This window comes from Pipistrellus hanaki, assembly GCF_964339955.1.
Source record: "Pipistrellus hanaki genome assembly, chromosome: 8".
NCBI lineage: Eukaryota > Metazoa > Chordata > Mammalia > Chiroptera > Vespertilionidae > Pipistrellus > Pipistrellus hanaki.
This window is the reverse complement of record NC_140510.1, coordinates 45,998,970-46,020,836: the sequence shown is the minus strand read 5'-3', so window position 1 is coordinate 46,020,836 and position 21,867 is coordinate 45,998,970. Positions and strand designations below refer to the sequence as shown.

The window sequence follows — 21,867 nt, the reverse complement described above, 5'->3', positions numbered from 1 at the left end:
CAGGTGCAGGTAAGACTCCTTTAGCAGGAAAAATCCAAATCGGTGTGCTGTTTTGCCACTGTGTGTTTTTAGACGTTTATGATATAGATGAGTTGACTGACAACATTTGATCATTTATATAAAAGTGTAAAATAACATTATGCTAAACATTCACTTAAAATAGCTTTATTTGTATTTCATGAAGTGATTTCATTCAAACTTCCTGTGTTTCATTGACATTGCTTCCTAAAAGCAATGTCTGGGCCAGTTTTCCAGAGCACTTCCAGGACATGTCCAAGTTTATAACAATATCCAAGACGTGAAAATCAGGATGTCAGGTCCTGAAGAATTGTTACTAACTGGAGGCAAAGAAATGCAGGCTAGCTTCTTTAAATCAATTTATTTCATTTAAAATATCTTAAAACCAAATTCAACCTCTTTCCGCATTACAACTGATTATGGTCCTTTCAGGCTAATGTGTTTATAACAAACAGAACTTTGTGGTTCACAATAAAGTAATCAAGAGTGCAGCAGTCACAGGAGAATGGTTGTATAAGGCTCAGATATAAGGCAGAATCGTTTGGGGGTGAAAAGAAATCTTGCCTTATATTCAAGAGTGTACGGAAAACAGCTCTTCAAAGAAGACCCACGGTCAGAAAACATGGCGCTTTGGACAGACGTGGTGAGAAAGGCCTGAGCCACGCCTTCTCTCCTGGGAGCTCTGGGCGCAAGCCTTCAGCCAGGCTGACCACACAGACAAACTCCCCAGGACAGTCTTGGCTCACACCTTTGTCCTGGGCTCCCGTTCATTCTCAGAAGACGCCCCAGTGTGGGAGACATGACCCCGTCACCCCAGCCTCAGATATGAAGCTGGCAAAGGAACTGACTCATGCAGCACTGGGCACTCCAATCGAGTGGTCGGGTTGGGCTGTGGCTTCACAGGCACCATGAGTGCCTCAGCCTGGAGGCCCTGTGCTCAGTCTCCACATGAGCAGCCTGCCTGGTCACCGAGCTCCACCGGTTTAGGAGAGCCCGCCTCCCCAACCAGGGGACTCTCCAGTTGTCCGCGGACAGCAGCACTGTCCCTGCTCCGGCTGGAGAGCGAAGTGCCTGCTTCCCCAGGGACAGTGGTCAAGAGGGAATGCCACGCCCTCCCACCGTCCCCTGGCCCCCAGCAGCACACCTGGCAGCCGGGCTAGATGGCCGAGGGGTTCTGTCCTCCCCTCCCTTCCCCTCCCTGCTCCACCTGGTGACGATAGGGAGAGGAGGCATTAAAGCTTGTTTGTGCTCTCACCCAAATGGCGCACCTCTGCCTGTGCCTCTCAGGGGAGAGAGGGCCTGGCCTGATTCTCTCGCCTCTGCAACCAGAAAATCAGTAAATTAAAAAAATAATATATATCAGTTTACAGTTATGAAGTGACAATTTTCCTTATTTTGGTGATTGGTTATTTGGAGACTGAAGAAATACACCTGAGACCTCTGCATTAGTAAATACTACTGCGCCCTGGCATCCCTTTGGGCAGATCTGCTGTCCACACCCCCCCACCACCACCCTTTGGTGTCCTGAAGGAACACAAGGAGCCCAATTTGATCTCATCTGAGCCCCCAATTTTAGGGAAACAAGGAAGATGGTTAATAAAGGACCTGCCCAGGTCACAGTGAATTACATGGCCTGTACTATCGCCTTCATAATCAAAACAATGAACCAGCTGCAAAGAACTAGTAGGAGGAGAAAGATGGACAAGGACACTGACTATATTCCACCTCTTTTTGATTCAAACTAAAACGATATTTCGTTGTATCGTTTGAGAGGACTTCCCAGAACGTGAACTTCCTCCACAGCCTCAGCACCAGGGCTCTTCACTGCCGCCCCAGTGGCTGCTCCTCGGGCAGCCCCATGTTCTTTGTCACAGGAAGGGCAGCAAGAGAGCAAACGAGGACCCTCTGCAATTACACCCACTTTTATTCAGATATCTCTCAGCAATTTAGAGACGAATAAACCAAGGCTCAGACATTACCTGACACGGGTAGGGCTTCAAGCCCAATACTTTTCCCAATACAACTGGCAGCCACCCCTCCGCCATCTGGCCACACCCCAGCTATCTACCATCAGTTGCCCCAACTCTCCTCACCTCCCAGCACACAAAGGCCTTGCTTGGTGCCTTTGCTCACTGTGCTTCCTGCCATCCTGCCCCACCTCTCAGGAGCTCTTCTTACCAACCATTTCCAAACCCCAGCTCCACACTTTCCATAAGAATTTGCCTTCAAGACCCTGAGCTCAACTTTCACTTTTTCCAAAGCAAACTTGCCTGGACAGGCTTTCTCCCAGCTCCACTTTAGTGGGCTAGAAACTCCTTGAGGGCAGAAAAGTAGTCCTATTTTTTTTTTTTTTTTTTTGTAACCTCAAGGGTGTTTGGCCAAGAAAATCCAAGACTTATTTAACTATACAAACTGGCTGATCCAGTTGGGCAAGTATGAGTTACAATTCACAGCAGAACCAATCTGCTTCCCTCCTGGCCTGGAGCTTTCCCATACAGAACTCTGATTAGAAGGCTGAGGCTCCCTTTTCTCTACGAATTATAAATCTTGCTTTCAAAAGACTAGATTTCTAATAACCTTCCAAGAAACCACACAATAAAAAAAAAAAACATACCTGCAAATGAAGGCAAGCCACCTGTCATTGCTAGCAATACGCCGGCAGCTCTCCTCTCTGCCGCTCTTGTATCAGGCACTCTGCTCTGAGCTCATTAGAAAGCAGACACTATTTCCACCACCCGCCTCACAAATGTGGACGCAGGTTCAGAGGACAAGCCACATGTCCAAGGTCACACAGATGGTAAGTGATGAAATAGGAGCTGTGGCCTGCACTCCCTGATCTTACTGCAAACCACAAAACCCACACTCTCCTTCCTGCTTGTCTGGACAAAAAACATCACCAAAGCACTTTGATCTACCCACCTTTTTAAAAAGAGTATCGTCTGCCTTGGTGGGTGTGGCTCAGTTGGTTGGAGCTTTGTCCGATGCACCAAAGGGTCACCAGTTTGATTCCCACTCAGGGCACACGCTCAAATTATGTATTTGATCCCAGGTCGAGCATGTATGAGAGGCAACTGATTGATGTTTCTCTCATAGATGCCTCTCTCTCTCTCTCTCTCTCTCTCTCTCTCTCTCTCTCTCTCTCTTTCTCTCTCTCTTTCTCCTCTTTCTCTCTCTCTCCTCTTTCTCTCTCTCTCTTCTTTCTTCTCTCTCTCTCTGAAATCTTCTCTTTCTCTCTCTCGCCTCTCTCTCTGAAATCATGGAAAACATCCTCAGCCAATGATTTATTTTTTAAAGTATATTACAAGAATGTGGTTACTTCCTATTAAAGTCTATGGGTTTGAGATGCATGTCAAAGAAGCCCAAAAAATCCTTGCTGCCTTTATCTGTATAAAAAAATCAGTAAGTTCTGTCCTGGCCTTTCCAGAATTTCACACACACACAACAAAAAAAAAAACACACAAAAACCTTTTTTCCCTGTCTCTTTGGAGAAACATGCCAGAACTGAATCCAGTTTCCAGTCATCATGAGACTCCTGTTGGAGCCTGAGGGTTCCAGTTCTTACCTGACTTGGTACATTTTACTACAGGTGTGTCTCTGACCAAGAACAAGGGAACTCATGCAATAAAGGAACACCCAAAGCAGATCATGTTTTATTATCCACAACATTCAACTCCTCCTCCAGTTCAGAAATCTCTACCATCAACCAGAAAGAAAAAAAAAGAAAAGATGTGAAATCGTGGCATTCATCTCAACCACTTAAATGGAATACCAACACGGGTGGCCAGATCAGCCAAGTGGAGAAGGCAGTGAGGAAGGATTCTGGTTCTATTCCTGTCATGACTTTGGGGTATGACCTTGGTTCAAACATTTGCGTCTAACGTCTCAAAAAGAAGGACTTAAATAATCTCAAGGCATGAATGCCATTAGCACCCAACACGGTAAAATTACAATATACCCTGGCCTACATTTTAAATGGCCAAGAATTGTACTTCAATTCCACACAAATTTATAGCATTTAGGCATAAATATAGAGCCAGCTCATTTTCAGAATAAAATTATTGGCTGGAAGGGCTGACCAAGCAACGCATACCGGTAAGACATCACTCAGTGCAATAAAAACGCTGTTATCTACTGCCGTGAAGAAAGGAAAAATGAAAGTCTCTAAGCAACGCTGTTCTTTCAGTTTCACACAGCAGCTGCCAAGATCTTGTTAAAATGTGGCCTTTAGTCACTTCCCGCGCTTCTCAACGATCGGGTGCCTGCCTTTCGAGGTGCAGATTACAAGTTCTGTCCTTTCAAGGAACAAGTCTAAGATCCTATGTGAACTGGACCATGAGACCACACGCCCATTGACCTTCACACGGTGCTTGACACAGATGCTTAGTAAATTTTACTCTATAATCTATCACCACATTTAACAATTTTAAAATTCAAGTATGTTGTTCTCAAGCAGGCTTTTATATGGCAGTGTACCAAGCATCAATATTATCAGTGCCAACTTTTTTTAATTCATTAAAAGCTGTTATTAGATAGCTCATTTATAAAAAAAAAAAAAAATCCATCATTTTTCCCCCCAGTAAAATATTTTAACAAAAACCAGGAAGAAAAAATGGAATAGTTAAAAAGTCACCACCATGCCCTGGCCGGCATGGCTCAGTGGTTAGAGCAGTGGCCTGCACACTAGCAGGTCGCCAATTTGATTCCCAGAACTGCTTGGGTTGCAGTTCCGTTCAATCCCTGGTTGGGGTGCATGCGGGAGGCAACCAATCAATCTCTCTCATCCATGTTTCTATCTTACTTACGTGGATGTTTCTCTCTCTCCCCTTCCCCCCTTCTCCGCCCACTCTCTCTAAAATCCTTGGGGGGAAAATATCTTTACTCCTCAGGTGAGGATTAAAAACAAACATAAAATAAAGCCACCATATCCATTTTATTATTCCAGTAATTTAAGAAATCCAAATTTTTCAATATTTCCTACAGGAAATTAGTTAAGATCACATCGTTTATTTTCTAACCAAGATAACCGAAACAACAGGCTTAGTAGCTGTGCCAGAGGCTGCCGGCTGTTGCCTGATACTCGCTCTCCCCTTTCGCCATAAGGAAAGAGTTTCTGCTTGGGCGTAAAGCCCCGTGAATAAAGACCCAGCCTCCCCTTCCAGCGGGACCTGCCACAGAACTCGATCCCGAGGAAGGGACCCAGGGCACAGTGTCACTCCGCTGCAGCCAGGAGTCTCCTGTAGAAGACGGTGCCCTGAGCCTTTGGCTCTGTTCCTCTCTGTCCCCCTCGCCATCCTGCCTGGAATGTAGATGCTGCCACCGCGGGTTCCAAGGCAGAGGCTGCACATGGCACGGCAACAAGGAGGACAAGTTCTGGCCCCTGACAGCTCAGACCAGCCACCCAGACACACTCACATCACAGGAAGGCAAAACGAGATCTTTCATGAAGAGAAAGAAAAGAAAGAAAAGAAAGAAAAGAAAGAAAAGAAAGAAAGAAAGAAAGAAAGAAAGAAAGAAAGAAAGAAAGAAAATGTAGAAATAGGGTGCTGTGAACAAAACAAGAATGCAATTTAAAAAGTGCACCTATATCAGTATTTACAGAAGTTGCATTGCCAAACATTTACATTGCTTACTATTCCACTCCTACATTGAAAGGTGATATTTAAGAATCTTTAGCAACCAGTACTGCCTAAGAATTAACCGGCACAGATGGTGATGTGGCATTGAAGCTGTGCCCCAGAGGCCCCTGTTGAATTAGGACATGTCCCCTTTAATTGCTGGATTGTGGGGGGAAATATGGGGAGACAGGAATGTCCTAAGGGAACAGTGCCCGGGACAGTGTTGAGGGACCCTCAGGGAGGTTGGGAAAAAGCAATTTACCAACCAGAAGTGTTTCAACAGTTTGACAACCAGAGCTACTGCACGGTATACACCTGCTGAACGTGAGTCCTGCGTGGGCCTGTCATTATCAGGATAACATGGTGCGTGCTTTAGCACGTACCGTCTCCAGGGAGTGCATGCCTTCTCACCTGCCCTGTAACAGACTGGCAAGCCAAAACCATAATCAAATACTGAGGGAGTTACAAGAAAACTCAGGACCAAGTGCTAGATGTAGGCTTATTAGCTGGGTATCGTGTGTGGGGGTTATCTGTGGAACGGTTCTATCTGAAGTTTCTATTTATGTTACAAGGATCGAATGAATCTCTACCAGACTGCCCCACTAGTGTGGCTCAGTGGTTGAGCGTCTATCTATGAACCAGGAGGTCACGGTTCTATTCCTGCGCATGCCCGGGTTGCAGGCTCGATCCCCGGTAGGGGGTGTGCAGGAGGCAGCCAATCAATGATTCTCTCTCATCACTAATGTTTCTATCATTCTCTCCCTCTCCCTTCCTCTTTGAAATAAATAAATAAATAAATAAAAAACATTTTAAAAAAGAAAAGAAAAATACTGTCAGATAACCTTGAAACACGAACGCGGTGACGAGCACTGCCTGTGCCGTTATTAGTATTTGGTTAGCACGTATTCCAACATGCCATTCTAATTTTAACAAGTAATTTTTAACAAGTGCAGGTACAGGTAGGGCGCCAATGCCAAGGCCATCTGAGGAATGCAACGGCTCGAGTGTAAAACTGTCAACGCCAATTGGAGAAAACATCCCAGCGACCCCACCGCACTGGCAGAGCAGCCTGGGACATCCGGGGGTAGGACAGAGCCTGCCACAGCAAGTCACGAAGAGCAGCCAGCCCCGCCTCCAAGCCCGCCGTGACCATGAAAACAGCGCTGGGCAAGCCTCTGCCCTGGGACTCGGTGGGCCCTCTACTCAGAGGGAGAGGAGTCTGCGTGGCACTGCTTTCCATGCAGAGGACCAGAGGTTACCTGGACATCCACCCTCGTTAAACAAATCAGGATCCGTCCTTAAAACTGAATGCTCTGCAGGCATTAAACGTGAAGGAAGCTCTTATTTACAACAGTGTTTCCCAAAGTGTGGTCCGCGTACCCCCAGGGCTACGGGAAGAGTTTGGTGAGGGTACACGTTGCACCGGAGTTCGGTGGGGATATGCACTGCGCCGTGCTTAGCTGTGTCTAATTCTACGTTCTCATGAGTACGAGGGGTACTCAGCGTTACGAAAATTATAGAAGGGGTACATATATGTCAAAAGTTTGGGAAACACTGATTTACAACAACAGGCACTAAAACATGGCAAGAGAGGTGAAGACCTGGGGCTGGGAGGAGGTGGGGGGAGAATTATAGATATCTGTAATACTATCAACAATAAAATACATTTAAAACCACACGGCCAGAGAAAACGAGCAAGGTGCGGAACAATACATATGGCATGCTACCATACGTGGGGAAAGTGTGGGTGTATGCGTTTGCTCTTCAATGTACAGGTGCCTGTGAGAAGGCACCACCAGGGGGTCCAACAGTGGTTGTCTCCAGGAGGAACCGGGAGACCAGGAGGTGGGAGGGGGCCTTTCGTTCCACATGTTTTTGTATTTATAGGGGTACCGCGTGACTATTACTAAACCGAAAAGGTATAATTTCTAAAATGATGTCAGTCCGTGGACAATGGGTCACTGCAAGTCTTGCAGAGAAAATGACAGACGTCATCCTGCAGGTTAAATCAGTGCCCAGAAGTCATGAAGAAAGCAAACCCTGTAACTGCACAGGGCAAGCTCTCACACGCTATCTGCATGCAGGCGGTTGCAGGCAAGCAAACGCCAAAGACTGATTTTTACAGCCCATTCAGGAGGCATGACAACAACACGTCAATAAAGACACTGATAAACCTAGCCCTCTGTGCGCCAGGCCCTGGGCTGGCCATCTGGGAATTGCTATAAAGTGCATGCAAATGGAGGGCAGAGGTTGAAAAATACAGAAGAAAGGAAATCCAAGCCGTAAAGGTAAACAGCTTTCCCCCGTGGCCCAGGGAGGCCCAGAGCAACACGGACGACAACAGAGAGAACGCTCACTTCCCCAGTGGAAGTCCATGGCATTCGGGGGCACGACTGGGCGAGGGGCAGCCAGGATATAAAATGCTCACCCTTCTTTTAGAGCACACTTTTGTTTTCCTTTGAGGAAAGCATGCACGTTAGGCTCCACGTTCAAGCTCTGGGCAACACAGACTAACCCGTAGGGAGCGAATCTGTCCAGTTCAGAGGCACCTCCGTGTGCAGAGCTCAAGCAGGTAAGCACTGTTTACAAATAGCTGCGGGGTTCAAACGCCTTCGCCTTGGGATGCTGTGGACAATGCCACTTGCTAAGGGAGGAGCTGGCGTGAGTCAGGCCTGAGTCAGACTCCTGACCTCACCTGTCATCTAATCTAAAACATGAATGAGTGGCGTGGAGGGGACCAGGAACAGAGCGGGGAGGGGTTCCATGTGGGGACACACAGCTGCTCCTGGATGTGTGGTCAAAGGCAAACCCAGGCCCGCTCCTCACTGACAAATGCTTATCTCGGGACCTCGGGATGGCCGGCTCCGTGATGAGAAAAGGTTCTCAGACAAGTCCGGTGGTGGGCCTTAAAAAACAGACACACTGGCTAGCAGGACCCCTGCTTCGGGGCACGAGGGAATGGGGCATGTAGGTGCGGCTGTCAGAAGTCGGCCACGAATTCATGACGTGAAGTGAGGGAGACAGGGGTCTACCTTTCCAGATCGTCCCTTCCTCACTTCTGCAGGTGGTTTACAAGAAATGCACAAACGCTTGGTTGGGTAATACTACTAGACTTCTCCCACCGTGTACAGATGAACACACCGATGGCCGAGCATGGGGCTTAGATTTCTTTTACGGCACATTTTTGTTTTACTTGGAGGGAAGCACGCACGTTAAGCTCCACATTAAAGCTCTGTCTCTGGGCGAAACAGAATGATCAGACCCAACTCCTCCTGCAGAAGACCCACAATTCAGACCTGTCAGGAAGCTTTTATTCGGACAGCTCCCACACAGCTTATGAGAAATGTCCCAATGAAAGCATCGGTAAGAATAAAGAGTGTGAAACTCAACTCCACAGGACCTAAACAATGGTCATTAGAAAAATCAAAGAGGCAAGAAACAGAAGAAAATAAAACTGCCCAGAGGTAACAAGTTAACATGGCTCTAAAGGAAGTTGGGGAGCAGGAGAGGAGGGTGCAGTGTGAACAGGGGAAGTATTAGTGAGACGAGCTAAGGATGGCCTGACGACCAGGGACAGCTGTTGGTCTAATCTGGTGTTGCCTGAACAAACACACTTCCTTTCGAACTTCGACCTGTAAATATCCTATCAAACAGCAGCCTCAACCTGAACACATGGTGCCACGGACACCACTCTGTTTCATTTTAAAGCTGCTAAGAGAGTTAGAGAGGAGGAGCAGCAGGACATTAGAAGTGGATGTGGCCAGGCCTTCTATCGGTTGCCATCTTCTCTTTAACTCAGTGAAAAGCTTAGGACAAAATGACAGCGGGTCCTCAAATAATGTCATTTTGCTATCATGCCATGGGAACTTAACTCTTGTGGATGTCAATCAACCCATTTGGTAAAGTTGGTTTCATTCTGTATGTTGTCTCACCATAGTTCCCAGAACCTACTGACAACATGGAGGACCTACAGGATTCTGGTTTCTCAGAATGATGTGCTTGAGGAACCCTGGAGGTGCCCAGAGGGAGCCAGGCACACAGGAACAGTTCTTTACCAAAGTGGAGGACCCATACTAAGCGATGACATGGAATTTTACATTTCTACCATCAAATGTGTTAAACTTTTAATTACACTGCCACTCATCTACTTCAGAATGTCGGTACGTCAGTAATTTATGGGGCCATATACATGCCGGATATCTGCGCACTTTAGGACAAGTTGAAAAAGTGCCAGAGTATTCATGACACTTAACATTACTGAGCTGTACACTCAGAAATGGATAAGATAGTGCATTTTGTGTGATGTGCATTTTACCGCAACGGGAAGAGGAGGAGGCTGAGAACCACCACCACCAGGTAGAAAGGCTTATTCCGAAGAGAGTGTCACCCTGTTCTCCAGCGTCCCTACTGCCTTTGGAAACCAAATCAATGCATAGAGCTTAACAACACGAGATAGGGACTCATTTCTGTCTATTAGATTTGCACCAAAAATGGACAGGCTGTCAGCCTTACCCTTAAGAAGCCCACACACCAGCATGGATAGCATCTGTCAGGCTAACATGTCTAGAGCACCCTCTGTACGCAGGGGCTGGCCAGGCCAAGAGGGCCAACAGGTGTGGTGTTACCGGCTATCAGCCACACGTCACCAGGGCAAACTCATGCAGACCTGGAGCATCCGAGACTCAGCTGAAGAACGTGTTACAGTCATCCATCGGAAGTACCCTCAATGAGCAGGGGGCAGGGGCAACCATGGCTGTGTATCAGCTATCACTAGTCCAGGCCATTATGTGGTAAGATATTTTAAAATGTAAGATTCCGTTCTATGAAGGACAAGATTATGCAGCACAGGTTTCGTAGCCAGAATAGAAGACTTCACCAAAAGGCAGATGTGTATGGCACAGTGTTAGGTGGACTGGGCAATCAGTAGCTGGGTCTCAGGGCCCACAATGCCATAACCAAGCTGCCGCCTGACTTTTCCAGGTCCAGTTATCCCTCTCTACAGAGAAGAGAAGGTTGTGCTGGTCAGTGCTTCTCAACTATTTTCACAAAAAGCACAGAGAAAAGTGAATGAGAATGGTGGCGTACCCCAAACAAAGCAACCACCAAAAGCTTGAAATGTCTCTAAAGCCTCTTTGTGTGTGTGTGTATGTGTGTGTGTGTGTGTTTAAAGCCTCTTGTTTTATATTATAAGCTTACACATTCCATTCTGCACTACAGTGATAAAACTTAAAAAAAAAAAAAAAAAAAAAAAAAAAAAGACACCTCGCCATCATGCCACCTAATTTGCGGCACACCCCAGGGAAATAAATGCTAAAGTCCTGATTATTCAAACTCTTGCATAATTTCAGAGATATTTTCAAGATTCTGATTTACCGCAGGCTACCTCGTCAGCCTGTACTCTTTATTGTGAAAGAAGAGATTAAAAGCTGGCAGTGTCTTAGAGCCCATAGTGCTCTTATCCATAGTACATTCCTGGCCGTTCAGCAAGGCCGTGAGTCATTTCTTTTCAATGCCTCAAGGGAGACATTGGACATGCTGACCAGGATCACAAAGACGATGATGGACCAGGCCAGCAGGAGGCCACGTCCTGGGGGCCCTACCCTGTTCCCAGCTCACATCCACCCTGCACAGCACACGCCCACCTGTCCACACCCTGGGATCTACCTGGCCCGGAGGACACGCAGACACCATGCCAAGATAATACCAGAACTTGCAGACACTCCCACATGGGAAATGCACACGCAACACATGAAATGAGCCTTGGCTCAAGAATTTAACAAAATAAAAGGTGGGGGAGGGGCGTCTCTGTAGCGGGAATATAGCATCAGGAGCTGGAGATTCTTGGAGGGTTTTGATGTGTTGCCATTTTCTCTTCCTTCTTCCAAGCCCCACATTTCCCCTTCCTCTCTTCAATGAAGACAATGTTACAGTTCCCGTCCTCCTGTGAACTGCTCTGACTCTGGCTGTTGCCCATGGGGCAACCTCACCTTTGACCTGACTCCCAACGGCTGCCTGCCGTCTCCCAGACTATAAAGATAAGATAGCTACAAAACTCCCCGTGTGAGGGAATTCCTATTTTACAGTAAGGCAGCCGCCACAGTACAGGCTGCTGTTCCCTGGCCATGCCGAGCTCTATGCTACGTGCTTTATATTCCCACAGTTAATCTGCACAGGCCTGTGGGCTTGGTACTGTCCGTGCCTCCATTTTACTGATAAGGACGAGTAACTTGCCCCAGGTCAAATCCACGGAATGTGAAGAAGCTGAGATTCAATCCCCACATCCCTCCGATTCTAGAATGGAGTGCTCACTCCTACAGGCTACACAAGTTGGGAGTAGCTTAGAACTTATGATCTGCTGTTACTCATTGAGAAATTAGAAGCAAGCAAACAAACAAACAAACAAACAAAAAAAAAGCCACACCTCACAATCTTCCACCTACCTGCATCGGTGCCCTCTGTGGTGCGGTAACTAGGCCCACCCCGCCACTGGGGTACCCCTCTCACCTCCCCGCAGGCATCACACACCCGCTCCTCCTTCTCCTGCGTGCAGTTTCCCTTTTCTACTGAGTCAGCATCAACTGACCAGCTCACTATAATTTTATCCCAGCTTAAAAAAGAAAAAATGATGAGCCCTGGTCAGTGTGGCTCCGTTGGGTAGAGGGTGTCGTCTCATGCACCAAAAAGCTGCCAGTTCCATTCTGATCAGGGCACATACCCAGGCTGTGCGTTCGATCCCTGGTGAGGCTTCGAGGGTGCGTATGGGCGGCAACCAACTGATAATTCTCTTTTCTCTCTCTCTCCCTCTCTCTCTCCCTCTCTCTCATATCCTCAGGTGAGGATTTTAAAAATTTTTGAATTCCCTCTCAACCCCATTTTCCCCTTAGTGCTTGTTCTCCTTTCTTCAGCAAATCTCAGAGTTCCTATTCTTTGTCTCCTTCTTCTATTCTCTCTCCAACCTACTCCAACCAGGCATTGCCCCCCCACCCCCACCCCCCGCCACAATCCTCCTCCCCCAGTGCTCTGGTAAGATCCCCATGGCCTCCACGTTGCTATAGCAGGGATCAGTTCTCAGGGTCACATGACAATGATGGCTCACTCCTAAAACAATTCCAGGATAGCACTCCTAGTTCTCCTACCATACAGGCCATTCCTCTCCATCTCTGAGACTGGTTCCCTTCATCTCCCTCACCTCTGTGTCTTCAATCCAAACCTTCCCACCTGAACTTCAGACTCTAATATAGCAGCGTACTCAACAATTCCACCTGGTTGTCTAGACATCTCAAATACGTGCCTAAAGTCAAACTTCTAGCCCTCGTCGGTTTGGCTCAGTGGATAGAGCACCAGTCTGCAAACTAAAGGGTCCCAGATTTGATTCCGGTCAAGGGCACACGCCCAGGTTGTGGGCTCGATCCCCAGTTGGGGGCATTCAGGAAGCAGCCAATCAATGAGTCTCTCTCATCACTGATGTTTCTCTCTCTCTCTCCCTCTCTGAAATCAATGAAAATGTATTTTTAAAAAATAAAAATAAAATCAAACTCTTGGCCTTCCCTCAGTATCTATGCCTTTTAAGGTCTCCCCCAAACCCTTATGTCACAACCTCACATCCTTCTAGCTACTCAGGTAAAAGAACCTTACATTCTTTTCTCTCACTTACTAATGAGTCCACAGGAAATCCCATTGGCTCTACCTTCAAAAACATGTCCAGAATCCCACCACTCACTATCTTCACTGCTACCATGTTGGTCCAAACCACCATGGCCTCGTATCTATCATTACAGGAGCCTCCTCACGAATGTCACTCTATCTACCCTTGCCCTCATACAGTCTATTCTCAACAATGGAGCAGCTAAAAAATCCATTGAAAATCCAGTGGAATCATACTCTTCTCAGCATTCCCCAGTAGCTTCCCATGTCATTCCTGAGTAAAAGCCAGTTTTTCAATCACCATAAGGCTCTACCCGACCTGCCTCCAGGAGACCATCGGCCTCCTTGCCGTTACTGAGCAGGCCACACGTGCCTCTGCCTCGGGGCCTTGGCACCTGCTGCTCTCTTTGCCGGGAATGCTCTTCCCTCCAATACTGACATGACTCCCACCTTCACCTCCTCAGTGAAGTCTTCCCTGACGGGCCTATAGCCAACCACTACCCACCGCAGTCCCACCCCCTATTCCATTTCTCCACTTTATTTTCCTCTGTATCACCTCTTACCACCTAACATAATGCCCTCCTCATTTTGTCTGTCTCCCTCACAGAACCTACGCAGGAATTTTATCTATTTTGTTTGCTGCGATATCTCCAGCACTAGATCAGTGCCTCATACACAGACAATGATAAACAAGTATCTGTTGAGCTAACAACTTCTATAGAAAAACCCAAAAAAGCTGGTTATGAGTTCCCTAGCGGGTCCAGAGCACAGGCCCCTCCAAGTTTTTACTGGTTCCTCGTGTTGGATGAAAGCCCCTATTTCTTTTAGGTTGAGATATAACATACATGGACACATACATACACACATACACAGAAATGAGTGCACTAACCAAAGACCAATCATTTCCTACCCTCGGACAGTGAGAAAGCTCAGCTGGCTCCTGGCTGGCATGCCGGGAAGCCGGGCAAAGGCTGCCTCTCGGCACTCACCTCCCGGACCATCCTGAGTGCGGGCCCAGAGGCCTCCCCACACTCTCTCGGTTAATCTCCGTGGCAGACTTGGTTGGGCGCTTTCTAAATATAACACAAGGCTTAGGAAGCGCGTTTCTTTCTAACTGGCTGGTCGGATATGGTATCCGAAACACTGCTCCAGCCGGCCCCCACTTCCTCCCCTGGGCTTCGGACCCTCTGGCTCGGCAGGCCTCTGCCCCTGTCCGGCCCAGGCCCTCAGTCCTTGAGCCTCTAGCAGGCCCAGCAGTGTCCACATCCACCTCCTTTTGCACGTGTGAACTCATAGGAGACCTTTTTGTCACCCAGATCTCAAAGCCAGCTCCGTTTCTCCTGCGCGCTGTCCTGAGAGAGCACACGTGCCTAGTCTCGCCAGCAGCCATGAGGCCAGCGCGGCAGATGCTGTGGTCCCAGAATCATGTTTCTGCACACCCCCCTGGTCACAGCACAGCCTCTTCAAGCTTCTCCTTACTTGAGGACGCTTCGGATTTTTTTAAAGCATGGGTTTGTGTCGCAGCAAAGTTGGAGTCCTTAAGCCATCATCACTACATTCATCCCAGCTCTTTTAAATGGCTTTTTCTATATAGCTCCAACCTCTCCAGAGTCTTATAGACGTCTACACACTTCCATGTCACAACTTCAAAACGCCTTTTGTTCTCAAGGACAAAGGGAGTGACCTTTCCAGTGGAAGCGGGGAGGGGGGGCGGGGCAGGGGGGGGGGCAGGCCATCACCTGACCTGGCAGGACTTTTCACTCTCCTCAGCAAGAAGAGCAAACCTCAAACTCACCACCACCACCACCACCACCACCACCCCCGTGTTGCCAAATGGGCCGCCCACACTGCTGGCCGTGACACGCCTTGGTGAGGATCCTCTAGTTAACGTCATGTCACGTCATGGTGCTTTGCTGGGTGCACAGAGACTGCCCACTGGAGCAATGGCCTCCGATTCCGCCAGGAGAAAAGGGTCCGCTGGCTCTGAAGGCTTATGCTTCAGTGACGTCCTTCCCTCCGGGCCCGAAATGTTTATTATCACTCGTACCACACACACAATTAACATAACCTCAGTACAAATGAATGTCCTTGGCAAAGTGGAGAAACTGTAGGGACACAGGTCCCGCCACCCAGAGCCAAGCACACGCTGGGTAAACAGGCAGGACCTGTGCTCCGTTTATTCTTCCTATCACTAACCAGCGTGCCCCCTTCAAGTTATTCCAACGTTTATTTTCATTTCTACACCCCCGGGCTTAAAAGGCCTACTTCTCTAAAAGGCCTTTCTGATACTCCATCTGAAATGGTGTTCCAAAAAAAGTAATCGTTGGACTGTGTGACATGCAGAAACACAGCTAGCCAGTTGGCAAATAAACCTGTGAGCAGACACCCATGGCTCCAGGTCTCTTGTCTTTACCTCCTACAGTTGCTTCAGTGGCACCTTCCCTGTTCCCCCTAATTCAGAGCAGGTGTGAACTCATAGGAGACCTTTTTAACACCCAAATCTTACAGCCTGTCCTGAGAGAGCACACTTAAAAGTGTTCTCAAGTCTTTTTGCCTACTCGGGAATAGATGAAGTGATAGCAGTATCCAACACTGCGATCCAGGATATGTGTGTGTGTGTGTGTGTGTGTGTGTGTGTGTGAGAGAGAGAGAGAGAGAGAGAGAGAGAGAGAGAGAGAGAGAGATCGCTGCTATAAGGTCTGTGGCCTGTGAAAAGTGTCATTCTGCAAAAACGCTAACCTTGAAATAGCTAAACTGAGTTAGAATTGTCTTGCTTTATTTATCTAAACAGAAAAGAACTGAGAGCAGCAGGCTACCAGGGACCAACAATGGTGAAGAGCCAGGTCCCAGTTCAAGCCTAATTAATAACGAGCCTCTTTCTTGCTTTAGTTCCTAGAGATCACCGTTTGCTAGTCTAAGTGCCAGTTTAACAACCCAAAATCTGCTAAAGGTTCAAAATCTGCACGCTGCCCAGGCCAAGGAAGCAAGGACTGTGTGGATTTACAACCTCTTCACCTCTTACAACCTTGCCTTCCACGTTTATTTAACGAACACGAAGTGCCTCCTCTGGGCCGCACTAGTCTAAGGTTCAATTATCCTCACTTTACAGCGGAGGAAAGAGAAGCCTCGAGAGGTTAGGTATTGACTTATAAAACTATACAGGTGTTATGATTGACAATAACTACATACCTGGTCTTTAAAATCCCTGTTTCTGGCACAGGGCTCCTAAAGCCCTTGGAATTTCCTAAGAGATCACAGTGACAAAAACTGTCTCTTGTTACGTCAATGAGATGTCTTTAGGAAAGCACCTAAGAAGGGGGGCTGGTTGCCAGGAGAACTAAACCCTTCATTAGAGGGCTGGAACTTTCAGTCCTGACCTCCTGGGAGGGGGGAGGGGAGAGGGGCTAGAGGTTGAATTCAAACACCAACAGCCAAAGATTTAATCAATTATAGTACCTATGCCGAGAAGCCTCCATTAACAATCCAAAAGCATGGCGTTTGGAGAACTTCCAGGTTTGGTAAGCACATGGAGATCCCCAGAGAGCAGTATGCTCAGAGAGAACCTGGAAGTTCCCCCCCCCCCCCGCCCCCGCCTCTCTCTCACACACACACACACACACACACACACACACACACCCTGCGTGGTCCCACCCCCACACCTCTCCACATCCTGCCCTATGCATCTTCCCCAATCTGGCCATTCATTCCTGAGTTCCTATCTTTTAATCTTTTATTACTAAACTGGTAATCTAGTAAGTAAAATGCTTTTCTGAGTTCTGTGAGCCACTCTAGCAAATTAATTGAACCCAAGCAGGGAGTCGTGGTAATCTCCAATCTGTAGCTGGTCTAGCAGACAACCTGGACTTACAATTGGTAGCTGAAGTGGGGGAAAGGAGGTCTTGTAGGACTGAGTCCTTAACCTGTGGGATCTGATGCTCCCTCCAGGTTGACAAGGTCAGAATTGAGTTACATTGTAGGATACCCAGCTGGTATCTGAGAACTGTTTGGTGGTGTGTGGGGGAAAACCCCCACAGTGGAACTGTGTGCAGAACTGTGGGAGTCCTGCACCATGTCACAGCTAGTAAATGCAGAGCAGGCTTTGATCCCAGCTTGCCTTAGACTACAGCGGGACCTAGGCTCTAGCTCTCGAGTCCACTCTTACCCAGTCCATAATGCTGCCTTCTGCACATAAAAAGGAAAGCTCATTTAGCTCCAACTGGGAAAACTTTAAGAACAGATTCTTGGATCACATCTACAGAAACTGACCACATCTAGCGCCATAGAGCCGGGCTGAGCCTAGAATTTGCAAAGAGATTTCCTAGGTTGCCCTGATGAGCAGCCAGTGAATATGGGAGGCAACCAATTGATGTCTCTCTCACATCAATATTCCTCTGTGTGTTTGTGTCTCCTCCTCCCTTCCACTCTCTCTGAAAAAAATCAATGGAAAAATATCCTCGGATGAGGATTAAAAAAAAAAAAAAAAAGACCCCTGCCCTCACACAACCTATAACCCAGTTGGGAGAGATTGGATCATCCTCTGAAAAGGCAGGTAAGAGTAAAACAGAAAACCATCAGAACTGTCAGACACCTGACAGTAAATGCTGCAAACATTCAAAGGAAGAGAAAATTGCTGGAGTGCAGGTGGGGCTAAAAAAAAACTTCCAATGAGAAATCTAAACTGGTTCTTGAGATATGACTATATTCTGTAAGATGGGCGGACTTGGAACCGATCAGTGTTCCAGGTAAAACTGACCCTGTCATCTACACACAACAGTATTTTCTATTATGTCTCCACTGTCCCTCTTGCAAGTGCCAAGTAATAGGCTGGCCAACTCTGCCCACTGTAGTCTGTTGAGCCAAGGTCCTAAAGGTGCCATATGCCATAATTCCAGTACTATTTGGTTACAAGATCTTAAATTAAATTAATATTATTGTTATGCTTAAAATACAGACTTATGCAGCTAAAAGCGGCATAATGGCTTCTTTACAATAGTGGAGAAATCTATATAAGCATGTAGCCTGACTTTCCCAACGAAGTATTCAGACCAAGTGAATTCTCTGGTCCGCATCTCAACCTTGTCTTCAGGTGGATACATGTAAACTGCTTGGGTAAACGTTAAACTTGTTTATTTCTGCGTTCTTGCAGAGCCCTATGATCTCTAAGTGTCCCTGTCCGTGTGGACTCTCAGGACTCAAGGTGACTGAGCACAGTCACAGTGCCTGGATGATGGCCTTGGGCCACATGGCACTCTGAACGAATTCAAGGAAGCAAGGGCTTAGGTACACATCCTGAAGAAACTCTGATCCCCAGCTAGCTAGTCACTACTCACTGGGCTTTTCCAGAAAAGGGGGGGGGGGGGGGGGGGTGACAGGCAAAGGAGGAGGGACCCAGAAGCTGATCCAAGGCCAGTTGGTATAAGGGCCAAGAGGAAGCCAGTCCAAGCACAGATATTTAAATAGGCAGCCGTGACCCATGTGGGAAGCAGTTTAATAAATCAACCTAACATAGTGCATTCCCAAAGCTCAGATGCTAGCCAATTTATTTCGGTCTGAAGGGCATTTCTGATATTTCCTTTTAAAGATGGCATTCACACGTGTCAGAAATATCAGGGTCAAATCCAGATCCTATTTAGATTCTGCTTATCCAGAATTTAGACATTTTTTTTACCTTTCGGCTTCAGTTTCTTCATCTACAAAGAGAGCCAGTCGGACTAGATAATCCCTAGTCCAAGAAACATGATTTTTTTAAGTGGGGGCATCACAACTCGGGAAAATAAGAACAAGCACCACAGAGTCCGAAGAGAGTGACGGGCCTGGCAGCCTATGGAAGATGGTGGAGATCAGAAAGTTCCTGAAAAGAAAATGGGGGTAAGTCCAGAATTATCCCACGGGAGGATCTCCTATAGCTCTCCCTCTGCTGGGTTCTGCCCTGCAGCCATACATAGATCTGTATAATCTTCCCAGCAGAGCTAAGCCTGATGATTCACAGGATGGGCATACCCACATGTCTTCCCAGACTTGCCACCTGGGAGGGTGGGAGATGGGAGTGGTGGTGTGTGACTCAGCCTTAACTACCTAGAGAAATGAAAGATTCCAAGGCTTTCAGACCCTGGCCTCAGTAACTCAGCCAAACCTATAAATATTTTGAAGTCTGAAACTTCTTTAATATACAGCCTAAAAACCTGAGTGGTGTTTTAGAGTCTCTAATTCAGTGTCACATTGTTGAACGTTTGAGGAATACACAACATGTTTTACGGCTCTCAGATACAGTATTATTCTAGTATAAAATCTTAACTAGAGTTTAAGTTGTTACTAAATAGTCAAACGGCATTGTAGAAAATTTAACCCAGAAAAATCTATCGTGGTTTCTAGAGAAGGGCATTCATCTTATGTTCCCGCACATCTTTGATATTTTACTTCTCCTAACTCAAAGTCTCTTGTTCACTAAATTTTCTCTTGTTATAAATCTAATTAAAGCCGGATTAAAAGTTAGATTGTTTTGAACATGGGTTTTATAAATGTGACTCAGAGTTTAAAACATCAATTGCCCAAACTACAATAACTTTTGGCTTTTTACTCTTTGGCAGTCTTAGAATCACAGAATGCTTAACCTCTGCATAGTATTAAGAATTCAATTACTGTTTCTAAATTTATCACCATTAACAGCTACCATTTAATCAGCAAATAAACATGTTATCTCTTAACTCACAACAACCTTAATTAAACAGTACTATCTCCGTTTTACAGATAAAGAAACTAAGGCTCAAAGTAATACAACAGCTACTAACTGACTGAGAACGAGTTTGAGCTCAGGTCTCGCCACCAGAAACACTTCTCACTGAGCTTGTCCAGAGAGTGCCAAGTTTAGGAAGCTGGGCCAGTGGGGTCTAGACCTCCCTGGCTGATATTTACACCCACATCCTTTACTGACAAAGATGACAACAGATGTGGGTATGGCCTGTGTGTGCACGTTCCCCTCAGAGGGCAATGCTGCTCCTGGAGCTGAAATACTTGACCAAAAGGGAGTGGCATTTGACATACACCCAGCCCCCTAGAGCCGTGGTCGGCAAACTGCGGCTCTCAAGCCACATGCAGCTCTTTGGCCCCTTGAATGTGGCCCTTCCACAAAATGCCATGGCCTGGGTGAGTCTATTTTGAAGAAGTGGCCTTAGAAGAAGTTTAAGTTAAAAAACTGTGGCTCTCAAAAGAAATTTCAATCGTTGTACTGTCGATATTGGCTCTGTTGACTAATGAGTTTGCCGACCACTGCCCTACAGTGTGGTCACTGCCATACTCCAGGCTCTAGGGAAACATCCAGTCTCCTTAAAGTGGGCCTGTCCCCCCATCTGAGGTTCTGATCAGTCCCTCCGTTAACCCCTAAGAAGAGATTTCTAGAGGGCATCACACCCCAGAGGCTTATTCTGACCCCAGGGGAGGACTTGCCGCGGCTCTAACAGCCAAGAAGTCCACAGCAGTAACAAGTTGTAGCAAGCATGCTGATAACCTTGGTGACAACACAGATTCCTGGCTACAATCACTTTTTTTTTTTCACATCTCCCATCCCAAGGACATGTTCTTGCCCCAGCACTTCCCCTTCAAAAAGTTCGCTTGAACAAGTACCTCAGGGAAGCCACCAGCTCCAGTGGGCATCTGACTGCAGAGAGAAAATGCCAAGGAGAGTGGATTCCCTCTGCTGGCCCAGCCATCTCTGCACTAACAAGTTCAAACTCCCCGTATGGGTAGGTGCACATCTAGGCACTCCTCAGTATGCAGACACGCTAACCGCCCTCCATTAACCGACTTAACAGACACCACCTTTCACTTCAGATTTACAGCTTAACAATCCTTTCCAAAGCAGACAGAAGCAGCTGGCCAAGGGGGCAGACCACTGGCCAGCGGCCTCCCCACCCCCAACTAATTCCTTTACTTAACTAGCAGGTGTTTTAAAAAAAAAAAAATCGAAGATTAAGGGGCCCACAATATTCACCTATTCCCACGTTCTTTAATTGCTGAAATCCAAATCTAAAAATTCCATTCGCCTCTCATGAACACAAAGTCCTCTCTTGGCTGTGCCTGCACTTTGCTTTCTCCGCTCTGTTGGTCCTGGAAGGACCTCAATTCAACTAAAGTCGCAGGGAGTTGGGGGGCGGGGGAGGGGGCCGCTTTGGTGAGTTTATTTTTCGGTAGCACAGGTCAAGAATGCAGCCCCACTGCGATTAAGTCGACTAAGCTCCCAAACACCCCCCTCTCCAACCTAAACAGCTTGATCATGTGGGAATCAAACACTAAGGGGTGGGGTGAGGGCGGGGGGGGGGGGGGGGGGGGAAGGGGGGAGCGAGGCTGAGAGTGCCAGACTCCACTTTCTCCAGGGAGGCGCTGGCTACGGGGCTGGAAGGGGCTGTCACTTCCAAACCTGGCTTTGCAAAGCGCCAGCCCGGATCGGACATATTGCTTTCGCCCCTGGGCTGGGCCTGCCCAGTGCAGGCGCCCAAAGGGTCGCGGGTGCCGCCGGGCGCTTTGGGGCCTGGGCTGGGGGCATGGTTTGGGGGCGGCGGGCGAGCACACCATTCGGAGGGGCTTGTTTTCTCTG

General features: G+C 47.4%; 1 protein-coding gene across 2 annotated transcripts in view; it reads right to left on the bottom strand.

Annotated features, from left to right (window-relative positions):
* The window catches only part of ITGA6 (integrin subunit alpha 6), a 66,987-nt gene that overhangs the window by 44,001 nt on the left and 1,119 nt on the right, over positions 1 to 21,867 (bottom strand). The gene's annotated exons all lie outside the window — the stretch shown is intronic.